The 21,051-nt window shown below is 35.8% G+C and overlaps 1 protein-coding gene across 1 annotated transcript in view; it reads left to right on the top strand.

The window, feature by feature from the left end:
- CDH18 (cadherin 18) overlaps window positions 1–21,051 on the top strand; it is a gene marked incomplete at both ends in the record, with an annotated part of 349,009 nt that overhangs the window by 93,472 nt on the left and 234,486 nt on the right. The gene's annotated exons all lie outside the window — the stretch shown is intronic.

Raw genomic sequence — 21,051 nt, 5'->3', positions numbered from 1 at the left:
GGACAGAACAGCAAACCATGGCAGTGGAGACAAATGCAGCCTGCTCTCTGTTTTTGTAAACAAAGTTTTACCAGAACAAAGTCATACCCATTCATTTACATATTGCTATGGTAGTTGGGCTTTGCAGTAGCAGAGTTGAGTTTGCAGCCAACACTATGGCTCACAAAGCCTAAAATGTTTACTATGTTGCCTTTTACAGTAAAAGTTTGCCAACCTCTATTGTAAGGGATTTTAGAGAATGACCCTCTAATACTCTTGATAGACAGTCATCTGCTGATCCAGGGCAGTTAATGTTCTGACAGCCCAGCTGACTATATACACATATACAAAAATATGGCATTTGTCACAAACAGTAGGATCATGCTTCTTCTTCCCTTTAGGTAAATGCTGTTAGTTATCCAATATTCAGCTTCCCCTTCCCTATTACTAAGAGAACTCAGTTTTGATCAGGGTGACACTGTGCAGAATTAAATATTCACCTCCTACCATACCTTTTCATCTAAGAATGACCATGTGATGTAATTCTAGATGGTAGGATGTTAAGCAGAGGCAGTTAGGTGGAACTTCCAGGAAAGATATAGGTTTCCTGCCAAAAAAATCACACCTGGCATGCATATTTCACCCATCACCATTTTCCTTTCAATTGTTACCTAAAGCAGATGTGGTACAGAAATGTAGCAGCCACTTGCAACCATAAAGATGAAAGCCTGTTGCTTAGTGCAGAAAGATAAAAGGGCCCAGAAGAATGATCCATTACAGAACTGATGCTCCTGGTCTGGTCTGCGAATCCCAAGAGCCTTCTTAAGAAAGTAAATCTCATCTTTTTAAGCTATCGAGTTGGATTTCAGATACATGCAGCTGCACTGAATCTGAATTGATAGTTGGACAAATTCTAGGTTTCAGCATGAACCCAATAACCAAAGAATTGAACCTAATACTGAATCCAAAGGAGTGGCGAGTAAGGTTTTAGCATCAGAAAAGAAACAGTGATGCCAGTTTCTATTAAGTGGCTTGATTTGGGAATGATACAGAAAATCATCTCTCCTTTCCATTTCTACTATGTAATTGTGACGCTAGATGTTTTGCTATGGCACCAATATTTCTTTCTGCATGTGGTGAAGCTAACAGTTGATTTCAGATATCTAAATCATGTTTCCTATCAACTGTAGAATCAATTGGATCCATAGAAGTTCTGACGAGTGGATAAAATGACTACAATCAAATAAACACGGGGAAATTACGTTAGCAGGAGATTCTTAGGAAAAAATAAACACGTTAATTATACAAAAAAATCTCAAATTTCACTAGTAATTTAAGAAACCACGAAGGAGCAGGAGATAGCAATGTTCACCTACCAAGTATGCAAATTTGATAATCACAAAATTGTTAATGTGCAGAACCGTTAGCAGAAAGGTTGATTTTCATAGTTTTTTGGAGGGTAATTTGGCAATGTCTATCAAAATTTTTGAAAGAACATATATCTATTGTAGAAAGCTATTTTATAGATATACTGACATGGATATGCAAAGATATAGAAGGAAGGATGCCCATTGTAGTATTGTTCACAATAGTGAAAAATAGAAAACACACTTAAAGTACACTAATAAAGAAGTTCTCAAATGAATGATTCTTCATATACTGATACCCTAGGCAGCCTTAAAATGAATGAATTTCAACTGTGTATGCTGACATTCAACGATCCAGAGTATTTTAGTGAGAAAAAAGTTTTCAGAAATCCATGTGGAATAGAACCTACTTTATTTTAAAAAATAAATACGAGTTACAGAATATGCATACTCATACATAAGAAATATCTGAAGGAGACCCACACACAGGTAAAAGTGATTACTTCTACAAAGAGGTTTGCAGGTTTATTTGGTATGAGAGAAGTACATTCTTCTTTATTAAAATAATATATACATGTTATTTATAAAATGATAATGAAAAGTAAAATGCAGATTTGTGAAAATAGACATTAATAATATTTACATTTAAAACTATACCAGTTCCCAATACTAATAATAGCTAACAATAGTGTGATAGGTGACAACAAAATTTTCCCAACCGAAGGTGACTGATAAGATCATTGTTTTTACCATATACACATTAATGGAGTTTTGACTCATCCAGTCATTAAAAAAAAACTGTATCCTTTAATCTCTCCAATTCTTTCTGGAAAGAAGGAGAGAGAGAGTGAAGGCATTTAGTTTCCTAATAAATGTGATAGTGGGTAGTAATAAAACGGTAAATAAAACAAGGCCCCTAAATTTGAGCAGGCTGCAGACATGTAAACAGAAAATTTCAATATGGTGTTTGATATGCAAAAGAATAGAGGGCCCATACAGTTGGACTGGGAGCCCTGCTTGCAGACTAGAGAAGACATCCTCTGAATCTTATATAATGTATGGGGTTTTTTCAGTTAGACAAGGAGAAAAAAGTGCATTTTACATAGAGGACACATGATAAAAAACACTCCTCTCTCTTCCCTGTGGGGTTGTATAGTTCAGAGTGTGTATGTGCGTGTGTGCACGTGCACCTGCTTGTGTGATTAAGGGGGCAGAAGCAGGATCATCATGCAAATGATGGATTCCCCATAGAGCTTTGCAAAATGTGATATGAGAATACAGAGGGGGCAAGAGAAGACAGCACCGGGGACCTCTTATGTGTGCACGATTTTATCAGATGACTGTTTCTTGTATATCCATTGCTAAGAAATGGTCGTGGAGCCCTCCAAGTAGTTGCTGGGTGTTATATTGCCAGTGAGGAAAGCATAATGTGGTAGTATATTTCTGTCAGTGAGCAATAGCAAGCAGACAAAGTCTGTGGCATTCTGGATGTTTTCAAAAAGAAAGATGCAAAATAAACTGAAGTGGTTTTTGATGCATGTTTTAAAATAAGATTATCTCTTAGATTTACATACGCCATGTAATTTCAGCTATTATCTAGGGACTCATATCCCCCTAGAAGAGTTTTGCAACCTTTCCACTATTGACATTTGGGACTGGATAATTCTTTGCTATGGGGCTATCCTGTGCATTGTAGGATGTTCAGCAGCATCCCTGGTCTCTCTACTCATTAGATTTCAATAGCATGCCTCCCACCGCTGCCATATCGTGATGTCTTCAGACATTGCCCAAAGATATCTGGAGGCCAAAATTGCTCTCAGTTGAGAATCACTGCCCTAAGAAACATGCAAAATAAAAGAATGAAAAGATTTCAAAATAGAGGGCTTCCCTGGTGGCACAGTGGTTGAAAGACCGCCTGCCGATACAAGGGACATGGGTTCGTGCCCCGTCCAGGAGGATCCCACATGCCGCGGAGCGGCTGGGCCCGTGAGCCATGGCCGCTGAGCCTGCGTGTCCGGAGCCTGTGCTCCGCAACGGGAGAGGCTACAATAGTGAGAGGCCCGCGTACCGCAAAAAAAAAAAAAAAGATTTCAAAATAGAAACATAAATGAGAGAAAAGATATTTGTTAAATTTCGAGTCACTTCCGAAGAGAATCCCATAGTGTTGAAATGCTCATGCCATATATTTTGTGACCAAAACCAATTCTATCTGCCCAGGTAAGCAATTTTCATGTTTAAGTATTAGTTACCATATTTAAATGGATACCATTATGAAAACAGTGAGGAAAACCATTGAATAAAGTTAGGATATTTGTGCTCACAGAAAGAAGAGTAACAGTGTGGCTACATGAGAGTCATCGTGGTGCTCGTTTAAATCTGCCTGTTTTTGTAGCACTGATTTAGAAAAGGACCATTTGAATTATGATGGATGTCTAGTAAGCTATTGGCTGTCACATTGCTTTTTTAAAAACTTATCTAAAAATGTGATTGCTTTCAACAAAGTGAAGATGTGGACAGAATGTGGACAGAATGACATTATAATATTCTGGAGGGCAAATGTAACCTGATAGGACTGTGAAGAGACTGGTACATATTTTATCAATACACACTTAACATTTTTTTGTTTTCTTTTTTTCTCTGATATGTGGTTTATTATCATTCCAATCTTGATGACTTTACCACCTCCTACCAATTATTCTATAGAAGTACTTCTTTAATTTGATTTTCTGTAATTTTATTAAAAGTCTGTGTTTTTCAAAGAGGGCATTAACCATGAGATGAAATTATTCCCTTTTTGGAGTCAGTGTTCGGGTGCATGTGTGGCTTTTTGAAAATGAAGATAGAATGAATAAAATCTTATTTGTAAATAGCATTGCCATTCTCAGATGGAAAGGGAACAATTGTCTTAAGACCTTTAGTGGTATTATAATAATATATATTATTATCATTAAAAAAGCTAGCAAAGGTTTATTTTTAATTGTGTGTATTGGTAAATCTCTTTTTTAAAAAATAATAGTTTTGTCTCTTCTATTTGTGTGTAAGTATACCCACATTTCTTCAATTCTAGTATTGCTTTTGCCTGGAATCAGAAGTACAAATTTAAATTTGGTTGCATTTCAATCACCTTAAATTTTCAAAAAATTGCTTTATATATGGAAATTGTTTCAAAGAAAACCATGCCAGATCACAGTCTAATTTGCTTGAAAATAAATTTCACATCTTCTTTGTTTTTCATGGAAACATATTTATAAGGAAATATATAAATCTCTACCTATTCTCTTCTATATGTTAATAAAATATACCAATAATTAAACATTATTTAAAATCATTTTTTAAATTGTAAGAGATTATAGGAATAATGGTTTTCAATTAATTGGAGAGAGAACAGAATATACTTTATGAAAATTATGAATATATAATTTATGAACTCTAATTTCAGTGGAGTACTAAAACTGAATTTGGCATATAAGGAGAAGATACAAAGTTTTACTCTATGACCCTTAAATTCTGCAAGGTTCTTTGTCTTTGGAGATGTATTAAAACATACCCAATCTTTTTCATGTTTTCTTTGTTCCCTTCCAAGCTCTAAACCCCAGACCTGTTTCCATTTGCAGCTGTGTTCTTTGTTGCAAAGCAGCAAGAAGAGACACCAGCTGTGCTTATTTTATTGTGCTGCTTGTTGGGGAACTAATTTAATTCTTCCCAAACATCTTGGGAGCTTCACCTGGATATCTTCCAGGATTCTAGTAGCCATTTTATAATTATTACCCTGGGGCATAACTTCAAAATGAGATAATTTCAGTAAAGTGAAGCTGACACTGCAATTCTACATGGTAGATTAGAGTGCATATGAAGAATCATATAGAGCAAGTGGTGAATCATACATTGGACAAAATTTTCTAAGATTCATAAGTTTTTTCTTCTTAACTTCCTTCTCGTAACTTTTCTTCTGTATCAGTTAGCTTTTGTTTTGTAACAAACCAAGCCACAATTTACTGGCTCAAAATATCATTCATTGTACATGGACCATCAGAAAGAGAAATTAAGAAAACAATCCTGTTTACAATAGCATCAAAAAGAATAAAATACTTACGAATAAATTTAACAGAGGAGGTGAAAGATCTGTACACTGAAAACTATAAGACACTGAGGAAAGAAATTGAAGGAGACCAAATAAATGGAAAGATAGTCTGTGTTCATGGATTGGAAGAATATTGTTGAGATGTCCATACTACCTAAGGTAATCTACAGATTTAATACAATCCCTATGAAAATCACAATGGTGTCTTCCACATAAATAGAACAAACAATCCTAAAATTTGTATGGATCCTCAAAAGACCCCAAGGAGCCACAGCAATCATGAGAAAGAATAAAGCTGGAGGTATCACACTTCCTGATTTCAAACTATATTATAAAGCTGTAGTGATCAAAACAGTACAGTACTGGCATAAAAACAGACATAGATCAATGGATCAGAATAAAGAGCCCAGAAGTACCCTTGTATATATGGTTAATGAATTGATGACAAAAGAACTAAGAATATATAGTGAGGAAAGTATAGTCTCTTCGATAAATGGGGTAGGGAAAACTGGATAGCTACATGTGAAAGAATTAATCTGGATCCCTTTCTTACACCATACACAAAAATCAACTCAAAATGGATCAAAGGCTTGTTGAATGTAACACTTGCAACTGTAGAACTCCTAGAGGAAAACATAGTGGGTAAACTCCTTGACATCAATCTTAGCAATGACTTTTCAAGTTTGACACCAAAAGCAGAAATAAACAAGTGGAACTTTAGAAAGTCTCTACACAGCAAAGGAAACCATCAACAAAAAGAAAAGACAACTCATGAAATGGGGGAAATACTTCACATTCATTCTTAGGGCAGCATTTCAAGAGAGTGAGAGCAGAAGCTTCAAGGGTTTTTGAAGAGAAGGCTCAGAAGTTCTACTACTCTACTTTTGCTGTATTCTATTACTGTACATCACTTGACACAATGTTCTGTAAATATTTATTGAATGATAATATGTTAGCCCTTTCCACCTACACTTATGTTTGGAAGAAAGAGTTTGTAAAAATACAGCCTCTTAATTTTTTGAACATCATTGTTTGGATATCTGGTAAAAAAAGTTTTATTGCTCTATGGAGTAATGATTCTTTTTATTTTCTTGTAAATAATTACATTTGTTTTTTTCAAGAAGGACCACAAAACCAATTTATTTTCTCACTTTTATTCAATGATTGATACGATCTACCAGATTGCATTTTATGCTACTTCAGATTCCTTAGTTTCTCCATTTTACTTTTTATGAAAGTATACTAGATTTGGAATTCCCCAATAAAACTGGTCAATTCATAATAGAAAGTACTTCACTGGAATAGATAAATTATTTCACCATAAGTTGGGCCCAATTTACAAAAATTAAATCTCCACATTATGTTATTTTTTTTGTTTTTAGCCACACCATGGGACTTGCAGGATCTTAGTTCCCTGACCAGGGATTGAACCCAGGCCCTCTGCAGTGAAAGTGCAGAGTCCTAACAACTGGACTGCCAGGGAATTCCCAAATCTTCATGTAATGTTTTAAAAAATATATTCAAAAATGATTTTCACGTATATGCTCCTCAGTGTAGGAAATGTGAATACAAAGAAAACCAATCAGTTTTGGCAATTCTAGATACAACTTATGTTTAAGTAAATGTAAAAAATATATAATGGGTGAAATTTTCATAATGGCTAAAGGAACATCTGGTGTATAAATTAGCCTTGGAAATTAATACTTCTCTTCATGGAGATACTGTCTTTTTTTAAAAAAAATACAACAAAAAATTTTTACTACAACTGACCTTAGGGCATCCTGGGCTTATTACAGTGGTCCCCAATCTTTTTGGCACCAGGATTGGTTTCGTGAAAGACAATTTTTCCATGGACCGGGGTGGGGGGTGGGGTTTGGGGAGGTGGGGGGATGGTTCACATGGTAATGTGAGACACGGTTCAGGCAGTAATGCAAGCAGAAGCAGTTGGCAGCGATGTAGAGCAGCAGATGAAGCTTCATTCTCTCGCCCACCGCTCACCTCCTGCTGTGTGGCCTGGTTCCTAACCTGTCCATGTTCTGGGGGTTGAGGACCCCCAGCTTATATTTTATTGCTCACTACTTTATATTATACATTAATTTGAGCTTATCTGATATTTTACTGATTTGTACGTCCTTCACATTTTTAAATTATTTTATTTCTGTGTCATATGCACCTAACAAAGTATCACAAATGTAATAGTCAATAAATAGACTCTATATGGAATAAAGACAAAATATACTTTTTATAGAGGTGAAGAGCTATTATTCCATGTGATTTTTTTCTGTATACTTATCACATAAATGTAGAGATATAAAATTTTCTTATTAAAATCATTCTTAATATTTACAAAAATTTACTGATATTTTATATAAATTTATCCTAATTATGGCCACTTTTGTTGTTTTCCCCTTCTCCTCTCCTTTCCTCTCTTCTCCTCTCCTCTCCTCTTCTTTCCTTTCTTCTTTCTTTCCTTTCTGGGGAAATAGACCAAACCAAAAATCTCATATTAGACACTTGCCATTACTTAATTATCACTGATAATATTAATTAGTCTATGTTATTACCCCTATATTTAAATAAAGGCTCATAAATTGAAATTGCTGTGAAATATTATAAAATGAAAAATATGGAAATTCCCTGGTGGTCCAGCGCTTAGGACTCTGCACTTTTACTGCCGAGGGCCTGGGTTCAGTCCCTGGTCGGGGAACTAAGATTCCGCTAGCTATGCCAAAACAAAATGAAACAAAAAAAGCCTTGAGGCAGTATTTCTGTTACTAAGCCTCTCTGAGTCTAGAATCACTGTCCTAAAATGAAGCAGCTATACATTCCCATCATTATATTAAAAAAAATATATACATATTTTTAAGTGTGAAATCATTGTATTAGAGCACATACTCCTGAAATTTCATTCTAAAAACTCATGTGCAATAAATTCAACCCCACTTTTTTGGGTAGTTTTTGCCATTTTCTAGGAGTCAGGTATAGAGTGAAGGCATAGCAATCAGGTGTGGGGTGAATATTCTGTGTTCAAGTATACCGAGAAGGCTCAGCATGAGGTATAGGGAAAAGGCCCAGCAAAGAGGACTAGAGTGAATACACAGTGCCCAGCAATCAGGTATAGAGTGAACATACAGAGATCAAGACTAGAGGAAGTCATCATGACCATGTGTAGAATGAAGACACAGTGATTAAGTATAAAGTAAAAACACTGCAGTCAGGTATAGCAAGAAGGTATAGTGATGAGGTGTGACAGAAGGCAAAGTGATCAGGTAGAGAGAAATGGCACAGTGAGAAAGAGGAATGTCTGTGCCATCGTAGATTCCTGCTGCCATCTACCAGATGTCTTTATTTCCTCTGTTTTTCAGGGCTCAGTCCTTGAGTTTCATAATTGCCTGCCGTCTGTCTTAATTGAGAGTCCTCTTGAGGTCCATTAAGTTTCTCTCTGCTAAATTTCATTTCCCACCTTAGTAAATGGAAAATATTTTCTTGCTCCCATACACTGGTAAGGAGAAAACTGTGAAGGTCAATCTAGATCTTTTATGCTTTCACATGTTAAGTGACCCCCTTATTATTAAACATTTTATGGTCTTTATGATGCTGAGGTATGTTCTCTTTATATCTACTTTGTTCAGAGCTTTTTAAGATAAGGGAGTGTTGAATTTTGTTAAACACTTTTCTGCTATTCATGTGACTTTTATTCTTCAAATTGTTAATATGTTGTATCACATTGACTGATTTGCAAATATTAAACCATCCTTGCGCTCTTGGGATAAATCCCACTTGATCATGGTGTATGACCCTTTTAATGTATTGTTGAATTTGGTTTGCTAACATTTTGTTGAGGATTTTTACACCCATGCTCATCAGTGATATTGTCCTATATTTGTGTGTGTGGGGGGAGCAGTGCTGTGTGTGGGTGTGTGTGATTTTCCTCTCTGGTTTTAGTATCAGGGTGATGTTGACCTAGTGGAATGAGGAGTTCAGAAGCATATTTTCCTCTTCAATTTTTTGGAATAGTTTGAGAACTATATACATTAATTCCTCTTTAAATGTTTGGTAGAATTCACCTGTGAAGCTATCTGGTCCTGGAATTTTGTTTGTTAGGTATTTTTTTGATTACTGATTCAATGTTGTTACTAGTGATCGGTCTGTTCATATTTTGTACTTTTCTTGATTCAGTCTTGGAAGATTGTATATTTCTAGGAATTCATCTGTTTTTTCCAGGTTGTCCAATTTGTTGGCTTATAATTGTTTGTAATAATCTCTTATGTTGCTTTATATTTCTGTGGTGTTGGTTGTAACTTCCCTTCCATTTCTGATTTTATTTATTTGAGCATGTTCTTTTTTTATCTTCATGGGTCTGGCTAAAGATTTATCATTTTTCTTTATCTTTTCAAAGAACCATCTCTTAGTTTCCTTGAATTTTCTGTTGTTTTTCTAGTCCATATTTCATTTGATTCTGCTCTGAGCTTTGGGCTTTGTTTTTCTTCTTTTTCTAGTTCCCTTAGGTGTAAGGTTAGATTGTTTATTTGAGATTTTTCTTGTTTCCTGAGATAGGTCTTTATCACTACAAACTTCCCTCTTTGAACTGTTTTTGCTGTGTCCCATAGATTTTAGAACACTGTTTTTCCATTTTAATTTCCCTGGCTGTTTGTGAGGCCCAGCCATGACTTCTGGAGGCATGTTAGTAGGCAGGGCTTGTCCCCAGGCCTAGAAGTGTAATTGCAACTGCTGCGAGAGTGGTGATGCACTGGGCTGGCCCCAACACGTCTGGCTGTGAGGCACCGCCACAACTGCTGGTGTGCTAGGCTGGACCTCAGAGAGGGAGCTGCTTTAGAAAGACTCTGGTGGTGGCTGGAGACATGCACTGGATGAGGTAGGGTGGGAACTGCTTTGGAGGGGTGCTGGCGCCAGTCCTCAGGGGAACACCAGGGCAGGGCACATGGTGTTAACTAGGTTAATGCAGAGTGACAGAAATGGTGCCCACCAGTGCTGGGCCAGCTAGGTGAAAGGAGAGTAAAAAAGAAAAAAAAAATGGCATCCACCAACACTTCTGTCCCTGGAGAAAGTTTCACCTGCTCCCTGCTCCTTCAGTCCGTGTCCTAAAATTAGTCAATGAATCTCCTTCTCACATGACCCAGGCACATTTTAAGCTGCTGCCTCTGCACTAGAACTTGGGGTGAGTAAGTTTGTATGTAAGGTCTTCGTTAGCGATGTATCAGTTTCCTCTGGCTCTCCTAGACGTAAGCCCCACTGATTTTCAAATCCAAACATTATGGGAGCTCGTCTTCTCCATGCAGGTTTCCTAGGCTGGGTAGCACAGTGTGGGGCTCAGGCCTCAGGGAGGCCTCTGCAGTTGTGATACCCTTCCCACTTGTGGACTGTCACACCAGGGGTATGGGTTTCACAAGACTGCATCTCTGCCCCTCCTATAGTCTCCATGTGGCCTTTTCTTAAATCCTTAGTTGTAGAAATTCTGTTCTGTTGGTCTTCAGGTTGTTCTCAGAGATAGTTGTTCTATATGTGGTTGTAGTTTTAGTGTGTCCGTGGGAGAAGGTGAGCTGAGGATTTTCATCCTTTGCTATCTTGAACTGGACTTGGAGTTATCTACTATTAAATTTCAGCTAATCAATCCTAATCTGACTTTGCCATTGACTTTCTTCATGGAAGAAAATTAGTATTGAATTTTTGGTAGTACACTGAACAATTGTTGACAAAGGAATCATACAAGCCATGGTTCCATTTAACTAAGGCCGTCACAATGGAATGTTTCCCCAGTCTCACTGATGTGTTCATTAGTGTAAGTCTAACTAAATGATCTCAGTAAATCTTCCACTGCTGTATCACACTGAAGTGCCATGAAATATTGGGGAAATTGTGTTCCTCCTGAAGGGGGCACTGCTTTGGAAGTTTATCACAGCATGGCATGTATATATGGCAAGGAAGAAGCAAACAGAAAAATAAGAACATGTGATGGCTTTTGTTTTACCCAACTGTTTGTGGTAAGTTGTTATCAGCAACAGAAAGAAACTCAACTAGAAGAATCTAAGTGCACATCAGTAAACAATACGGAATATCATGTAGCTGTGAAAATTATATTTACCAAGATGGCATGGACATTTCCATGCCATGTTCTGTTATTACAGAAAAAGCTGCGTAGAGTTCAGTTTAGTATGTACATGACTACAAGACAGACCTTTGAATGAGTGGAGAGAGTTATGAAAAGACATGTAAGACACTGCTATGATTGCTTTTCTTAAGGGAAACGAGACAGGAGGTATATTTTTCTTACTAAGATCATGTTTGACTTCTTTAATTTAAAATATTCTGTAAGATAAATACAATTAACAAAAAGAGATTGCTTTGAGTAGGAGTATTTCTGTATTGTCCTCTCAGCAAAGAGATGTAAGACCACCAGTCTTGGGATTGCTTTGTAACTAAATTTACACTCTGTGTGATTAAAGAAGCTACTGACAAAGTCACGGAAACCTTGGTGATTCCAAGCAACATTTCATAAACCTCTTCCACCAAGTTTAATTTTCAGCCTTAAAAACATATATATATATATATACATATATACATATATGTGTATATATTCACACATACACAAAATGACTTATACACATTTTATAATAAAATTATGTATAATTATATATATATATACATATACATATATACAATAATAATAATATAACCAGCCTAGTGAGGCAATAAAACTCTGTGGTCTATACTTTGATTTACCTGACTGAGTGCTTTGCAAACACCTGTATGTACAGAACCAAAGTAGCACGCATGTGATATATTTATGTTTGTATATTTTAAATAATCTAGATCATATGTTTAAATAATTTGAGCTCAGGAATTAGTTTTGGTATACATCAAGAGAGAAAACAGGAAGAAACATTGTATATAGATGAGCCAAAGAGCAAGAACTATAATTATAAAATATTTTATGTAACTGTATCATAAAGACCATTTTCCCCAAACATCGTGTAGTATTTTCAATTCAAAAGAGTCATTTTCAACAAAGTTCCACAGCAACATTGTAGAGGGTGGCAGTTCAGTAGACAGTGCCCCTGAGGGAGGATAACTTGATGCAAAGTAACACTAGCCCAACCATAGTTTGCAGTGTGAGTGAGAAATCAACTTTTATTGTTTAATGCCTCTGAAATGTAGGGATTGTTACTGCAACATAATTTAACCCACTCTTTCTGATATTTCTCCCCTTGGCACCTCAGAGAGGATATTCCAAAAGTAGTTTGAAATACATATTTCAAAAATAAATCATAATAACAAGATAGGGTGCCAACAGTGGATAAATCCAGAGATTCCAAAAATTCCAGAGCATTGAAAACACTAAAAATTAATGAATGGGGTAAAAGAGACAGATCAAATTTACAGGCCTAAACACTAAAGGTGAAAACTGTTCTGCCCCCAAATCCGCTGTAAATACAAAAAAACAGAGGAAGTCACTTGGGCAACTTATTAAAGATTTCAAAGCAAGGCAGAATTTTTTCAACCTATTCTGTACATACAAAGAAAATGTGTTTTTATTATACCCTTAAAGCCTTTGATTTTGGTTTGGTTTGGTTTGATTTTCCTAAGGATGGCTCACATAGGGCTATTGGGACATAAGGATGAAGCAGAAAATAGCTTCCAGTAAACCAGAAAACTCACATAAGAGGGGAACAAAAAAGAATCAAAGAGCTCTTACCAGTAGGTGAATATCACAAAGTCCTTGCTTCTGATGCAAACGACTCCTCCCTCTGGGGACACAAGAGTCCTTGATCTGCCTGGCAATGTATGAACCCATTCTGCCACACTTATTAAGATGTAGCACTCCAACTTAACAGGGGAAACATCAAATCCATTTTTTAAATTTCTATTTAAAATTTTATGTTTTCTGCTTTATTGAGGTATAATTGACAAATAGGAATTGCATATATGTAAGGTGTACAACTTGATGTTTTGATGTATGTGTACATCGTCAAGTGATCACTATGGTCAAGCTTATTAACATATCTATCACCTCACGTAGTTACCATTTTCTTTTTTCCTTCCTTTTTTTAATGTGTGTGTGTATGTAGTGAGAAGACTTAAGATCTACCCTCTTAGCAAATTTCAAGTATGCAATACAGTATTGTTTACCATAGTCACTTTGCAGTACATTAAATCTACAAAACTCATTCATCTTGCATAAGTGAAACTTTATATCCTTTTCCAACATCTCCTCATTTTCTCTCTCTCTGCCCTACCCCTGGCAGCCACCATTGTATTCTCTGTTTTAGGAGTTCGAATATTTTAGAGTCCACATATAAGTAAAATAATGCGGTATTTGTCTTTCTGTGTCTCGCTTATTTTCCTTAGTATAATGCCCTCCAGGTTCACCCATGTTGTTGCAAATGACAGGATTTCCTTCTTATTTTAAGGCTGAAATATAGCTGTATCTGTATCACATTTTCCTTATCTATTCATCTCTCCGTGGACATTTAGGTGTTTCTAATGACCTCAAATATATAACTGAAAAAATATCAAAGATGAAAAGGTGATGAATTATATATGTTTCCTCAGAAATCATTACAGGCACAACATCTGCTGCCTAAAATCAATGTAGCAAGAGATAGGGATTTAAACATTTTATCTATAATAATAAAAGTAATGCTACCATAATTAAAATTAATAAGTAATTAAAATTGCATGGTGGGGGAGAGATATTGGGAGGTAATGTAGATGCAGTGCATTCTTCATCTTTAATTAGATCAATGACAATTTTCAATTGTGATACAATCAGAAAATTTTAAATTAAAATGAAAGAACAAACATTAGGGCAAAGAAAATATTGCTACTTTTAATAGTAGATCTGGTAGGAGTAGGTATGGGACTAAAAAATAAAGAGGATTTTAATTTTATATCTGTATTGTTACATTTTATTTTTGGTTACTGTAAAATATGGAAACTGTGCTATTAAAATATTTAAAAATCAAATTTTCAGCTAACTGGTGAAAAAGAAATTGAAATTATTGTATTTCCTCAATGACTGATATTCATGACTGAATGTCAGTTGTTTATGTGAGTGGATATGTACACATATATATACATAAATATGTATATATAATATATAGTATATACTTTATAATCTTTTATTAAACACTTCTGAAAAATTATTGCAACTTTTGTGAGCAAAGAAGGACAAAATATTTCTGTCCCTGGTATTCTGTTTGTTAGTAATTGTTTCATAGTTTATTGGTTTTGATTTTATTTCTGCTTTTGTTTTTATCATTGAATGAAAATTCAGTTTAAATAATAGTGCGCTATTCAGAAAAATGCTGAACTTGTTAATAACTTATTTTTTAAATGGAATACTTTGTAAAGCATGAGCATTGAAGCAACTTATAGATACAAATTATAATTTTTGATAAGAAATTGATATAAAATCAGCAATTATGCAGTGCACTTGATTATCACACATGCTAAACTAGGGAATACTTTAAGAAGTATTGAATTACAATTCCTCTATATCTGTAAATAGATTGATAGATAGAGTATATATATGTATGAATTTTCCTCCACGTTAAAAACATTCTCCCCGAAATTCTCATTTTAAAATTTTGCATAAAATAGACAGCTCTCCAAATGATATATTTGTCACATTCCAATATGTTAAGTAATTTCAAGTTATTGAATGTAAAGAACACCCAGATTCTTATTTGAAAGTAGTAACTATATTAGAGTCAAGTTCAGAACCTAATCTTTATATTTGGTAAAGTATAGTCATTATCCAGAAAAGATATGAAGGATACTTGGGGAGAGACTTGTTAATACCTTCTGTATGCATTGGAGCTTAATCAGGAAAATCAAATCCACCGTCATGTAGTTCAATAGAAGGAACTGAGTCTGTGGAACAAGTTACAAAAATGGTAGGAGAAATGAAAAGCCAAATGGTGAACTGTGAGGCAACCACTGAAGGAATTGAGCATCCTTATGGCTGGGAGGGTGGTGTTACCTGACCCCTGGAGCTGGGTTCTAGTGGACAGACATGGGAAACACTAATCAATGTCAATGACAGGTGCTAGATTCCTACAAACATCAGAACAGGGTAGGAAAGTAATGTGAGGACAACATGCAAGTGGATTTAGAAGATATGTAAGACTGGTGGGGATATGATAGTCAAGTCACTTTTTACTGCAACCATTTACTCTGTACAGAAATCAAGAGAATTGTGAGCATTCTATAAGGCTACAGAAGAGTACATCACTGTTGTCGGTACTTGGAGATTTCTTCCCCCTAAGTATTTTATATACAGACTCTGCTGACAAAATATATTTACTGACTTGGCCTTTGGCTATGGTGTGTATGTGGGGTGAAATATAATGCTGCCTCTCTACAAGTAGATGCATCTGGACAGGCATTACATACCACCAAGGAAACAGACAAGAACAAGGCAGAAGATCTTGTAACTATTAACACTCAACAGATCATGACTGAATGTTGCAATGGCGTAGATGCGAAAGAATGTCACAGCAAAACAGAGAGGACCAGCTTGAATTCTGCCTTCTCAAATTGTTAACTATATAACCTTTATGTACCTCGATGCTCCCATCTGTAAAATGGCATTGGGTGTAATTTTCTCAATGGATTTATCTTATTATTAAATTAAATGACATATAGCAGAGGGATCCCACATTACTGGCACTAAATACATAATTTTTCCTTAATTTTTTCATTTATGGTATATGATAAGAAGTTTACTTGAGTAATGTCAAATCTCACATTTGGTAGTTCCATAAAAAGGATCTAATTGAAAGAACACAGAAACTAACAATAGCTGTGATTGAAAATATACAATTAAAATAGTGAATTCTGCTCTGTTACCCAGATGATTCATAAGTGTACTTGCAGAGGATTTTTTTAATCCAGTGACTCTTGTGTGAGTACTCAAGGCTTTATAAAATTACACCATGACTGGAATACTGCGCTATTTCTCTGTTGGTGAAATTACAGTCCTCCTGTGAGGAATGAAATTTAAGTTGTACCTTGATGACTATTACTTTTTCACAGTCCCTGGAAAAATCTTCTGGGAATTAAGCCCTAAGAGATTCCTTCAGAGAGGTACTCTCAGCCTTCATAAATCTCCAGCTTATTTTTACTTAGAGTTCTTGCTCAATGTTAATTCACTTGAGTTTTTTTTTTTTTTTTTTTTTTTTTAGAAGATGTTGCAGGTAGGAGTTTATGAATGAATTTATTTATGGCTGTGTTAGGTCTTCGTTTCTGTGCGAGGGCTTTCTCTAGTTGTGGCAAGTGGGGGCCACTCTTCATCGTGGTACGCAGGCCTCTCACTGTCGTGGCCTCTCTTGTTGCGGAGCACAGGCTCCAGACGCGTGGGCTCAGTAATTGTGGCTCACGGGCCTAGTTGCTCCGCGGCACGTGGGATCCTCCCAGACCAGGGCTCGAACCCATGTCCCCTGCATTAGCAGGCAGATTCTTAACCACTGAGCCACCAGGGAAGCCCCCACTTGAGATTTTAACAGAGCTGTGAACCCTGACAAGTCATGCATAATGATTTGCAATCTCAGAGAATATTTGTTTGGTATTAAAATGCCTTATTAAATATTTCAAATTGATCTTTGGAGACTTTCGGGAAAGTCCCCTCTGTTTCTCATTGATATGTAATGTTACAAAATGTGCGCTGTTTATAAAACAGTAGTACAAAAAGAAACCACATGGAAAGACTGACACATGGCAGTCCCAAAAGGAAACAAGACACGTTTTATTGTACAAAAGAGATCTTGAAAGCTTTTGTATGTACTTGAATCTTTTCATATTTGTTTCAAACATCAGCTGAGAGGCTCTAAACCCTAGCATGGGATTAGTTAAGTGTGCACTGTAGGAAATATTTAACGTGAAAATATTGTACACTAAATAGCCGATGAAACTTTAAGATACAATGTTTCTGTGGTTATTGTTTTTAATGAAAACAGTTGTAAAAATTAAAAATGCTTATATAGCGCTTTTTAAAGTTTTCTTTGATTGGAAGCCAGTTATATAGGGAAGGGACTGTTGGTTTAATATCTACTGACCAAATCCATATAATAATTTCCAGAGAAAATTAGATTCTTATTTTAATATTCTAATGGAATCATGGACTTTTAGGTATCTTTACGTATTTTTCTTTGGAAATCTAGCACTGTAGAGGATAACAATTTTCTCTTTTCTATTATGTACACAGTTAGGGCCCATAGCATGAATAAAGGAATTGAATTGTCCAATGTGGGATACTTTTCTCAGACATAGATATATCCATACCAATAATTTCTTTTTCACTTAAACTTTTAACCAGGAATAAAAAAGTCTTTATTAAAATGACCAACGTAATTAATTAATTTACTTAGAATGCTAATAGGTGGATCACTAGTAATGCCTAATATTCAGAAAAAAATCAAATACCATTAATTCCTACCTAATTTAATTTTATCTACTTGTGAGATTAACTTTTGATTTTATCTCCTTTTTGATGTTCTGGCATCAAATAGTCTAGGATATTATCAATCATTTTTTTCTTGGCTTGTAACTTCAGACTCTTGTCCAGAGTCAAAGAACAACCATAAATTCTGAGAGTTAATGTCACTTCCTTCCACTGCAGCCATAGCACAATGTATCAGTTTGCTAGGGCTGCTTGCACCAAAGGACCACAAACTGGGTAGCTTAACACAAGTTTATTGTATCACTGTTCCTGAAGCTAGATGCCTGAGGTCAAGGTATCAGCAGGGCCATGTTCCGTCTTCAAGCACTGGGGAAGCATCTGCTCCAGCCCTCTCATCCAGCTTCTAGTGCTTTGCTGGCAGTCTTTGACTTACCTTGGCTTGTGCAGGTATCACCTTGATCTCTGCCTTCATCTTCACATAATGTACTTCCTGTGTGTGTATGTGTGTGTGTGTGTGTGTGTGTGTGTGTGTGTGTGTGTGTGTGTGTCTCCCTCTAAATTTCCTGTTTTTATAAGAACACCAGTCATGTTAGGGTAGGGGCCCAAACTACTGCAGTGTGACTTCGTCTTAATTAATTACATCTATAATGACCCTATTTCCTAATAAAATCACCTCTTAAAGAACTGGAGTTCAGAAATTCAACATATGAACTTTGAGGGAAAACAGTCCAACTCATAACACACATCCTAAGGCATTTTATGTTTTTATTATTTATATATTTCTAATGAAAAAAAAAAGCCTTTTTTTCCTTAATGTAAAAGAACTTCCAAAAGCACCAATGGTTCTTAAAATGTTCCCATCAAACCTTCAAATAAACAGGAAAATAAAATAAGTATAATGTTTTCCTTTTGGTTTAGAACTTCTTGGTAGCGAATCTTTGAACAATTTATTTTCCACCCCTGCTATTTAACTCACTCCTGCTGTATTCTGGGGCAGGTTGATTTTTGGTTGAGTTGGGCTGTGCATATACCTATGCTCCCTTCAACCAGCAATCTGTTTACTCAAAGTGGCAGACTGATTCCTTCAGAGGCCACCAAATACGATAGAGGTAATTTACTGTTCTTTGCTTTACATACAATTATAATTGCCCACTACCCTTGAGACCAATGGTACAGAGGTGTCTGTGATTGATAATGACCATACTTTTTGACCACAGTAGATAGAGAGTTAGTATATTTTCTTTCTCTCCTCTGGGACTCTTTTCTGCTCTGCCCACTTCTTTTCGGTACTTTAAACCATCACTTAGTCAACACCACCATACTACTTTTATTTCTTTTCTTCCTCCTTTTCTCCTTTTTCTTTATTTCATTTGTCACTCCACTCATGCATCGCAGCTTTCACTTAACAAGCCTGGGCTTTTAAAGACAGCTCAAGCCAAGCAGAGCACTCTTTCTTTCCTGTAATGGTCCGGCCTGTCACATTAAATGATGTGTGATCTTGCACTATTTGCCTTTCCCAGTTTTCTTCATGGAATGGTTGCTGTGGGGCTACAGTTTAGACATTAAAATTATTTAGACCTAAATCACTATTGTAAGGCCACAGAAAGTTTTAAAACCTGAGCATTTTACAACTGTGGTTTCTTAAAAGATGGCCATTATTTTACTGATTTCTATCTATACTTTTTTTTTTTTTTTGAATCCTAGTAACTCTTGTATGCCCGGTATGATCAGCATTTTTCCTATAAGATCAAAGATTTGACTGGTATAATTTTATAACATTTTAACCATAGTATGGGCTTCTTTACACATTTTAGAGTCTGATGTGGGTACCTACTACAGATTTTAGTTTCTTCAATGAGGTACCAAATGAAAATGCCTCCCTCCTAAACCAACATTTTTGGGTAAATATCTACCTACTGGTATTCTCTGAACAAGCTGGAGAGATGAATATAGGTATGGAACAGGTGTTGAGACGTCACAGAAGAAGTCTTTAATGTTCTATAGTAATTATTATACTTCGTCATGGAAGAGGTAGTCTACATGTGACTAGCTCTGGAAAGTTTATCAAGCCAGATATCATAGTGCTATAATGAGAAAAATTATGGTACACATCCAAGCCCAAATAAGGCTGTCTAAAAATGGACTAACAGTGAAGCAAGAAGATATACATTTTAAACTTTAAAATTTGAGGTCATCATAGATTCACATGCATTCATGAGAAACGATATAGATTTCTTGTACCCTTTACCCAATTTTACCCCTTGCTAACATCCTGCAAAATATCCAATATAAAACAATATCATAACCAGGCTATTGAAATTATTTACCAATTTTATTTAGATTTCCCTAGTTTTACTTGTGAGTGTATGTATGTGTTTAGTTCGCACATATCCATAATCAAAATACTGAACAATTCCAGCACCCTCATTATCTCTCATGTTGCCCTTTTATGACCAAACCCACCCCTTTCCACTCCTTCTTTCCCAGACTATGGCAACTACTAATCTGTCATCCACTTCTAAAATTGCATCACTTCAAGAATGTTAAATAAGTGGAATCATACAGTATATAGCCTTTGAGGATTGTCTTTTCCCCTCCTGGGTATGATTCCCTGAAGATTTATCCAAGTTAGTGCCTATATTAATATTCTGTTCATTTTTATTGCTAAGTAGTATTCCATAGTAATACTGTACCATGGTTTGTTTAACCATTTTCCCGTTGAAGGATATCTGGGCTTCTTCTAGTTTGGTGCTACTAAGAATAATGTTGCTGTGAATATTTGTAAATAGGCTTTTATGTGAACGTATATTTTTATTATTTTAGCATAAATGCCCAAGAGTACAATTTGCTGGATTGTATGGTACATGTATGTTTGTTTATTTAAGAATTTTCTAAACTTACATTTCCACCAGCAGTGTATGAGAGGCCTAATATCCTGCCAGAATTTGGTGTCACCATTATGTTTTATTATCCACAATTAGAAATTTCTCTTAGGTATCACACAGTCCTTTTCTTCTGAGTGTGCATAATTAGTAGTTATATTTTTGCTTAGCATCTCAATGTAAAAATACTATTTAGAGGCCAAAATCATGGCATTTTATTAAAAATCTTTATACAGTCATCCCTCAGTATCTGCAGGCAATTGGTTCCAGGACCCCCATGGACACCAGAACCTGCAGATACTCAAGTCCCGTAGCTGGCCC

This window comes from Grampus griseus (genome assembly GCF_964374135.1).
Source record: "Grampus griseus genome assembly, chromosome: 3".
Classification (NCBI taxonomy): Eukaryota; Metazoa; Chordata; class Mammalia; order Artiodactyla; family Delphinidae; genus Grampus; species Grampus griseus.
This window is presented reverse-complemented; position numbering and strand designations above follow the sequence as displayed.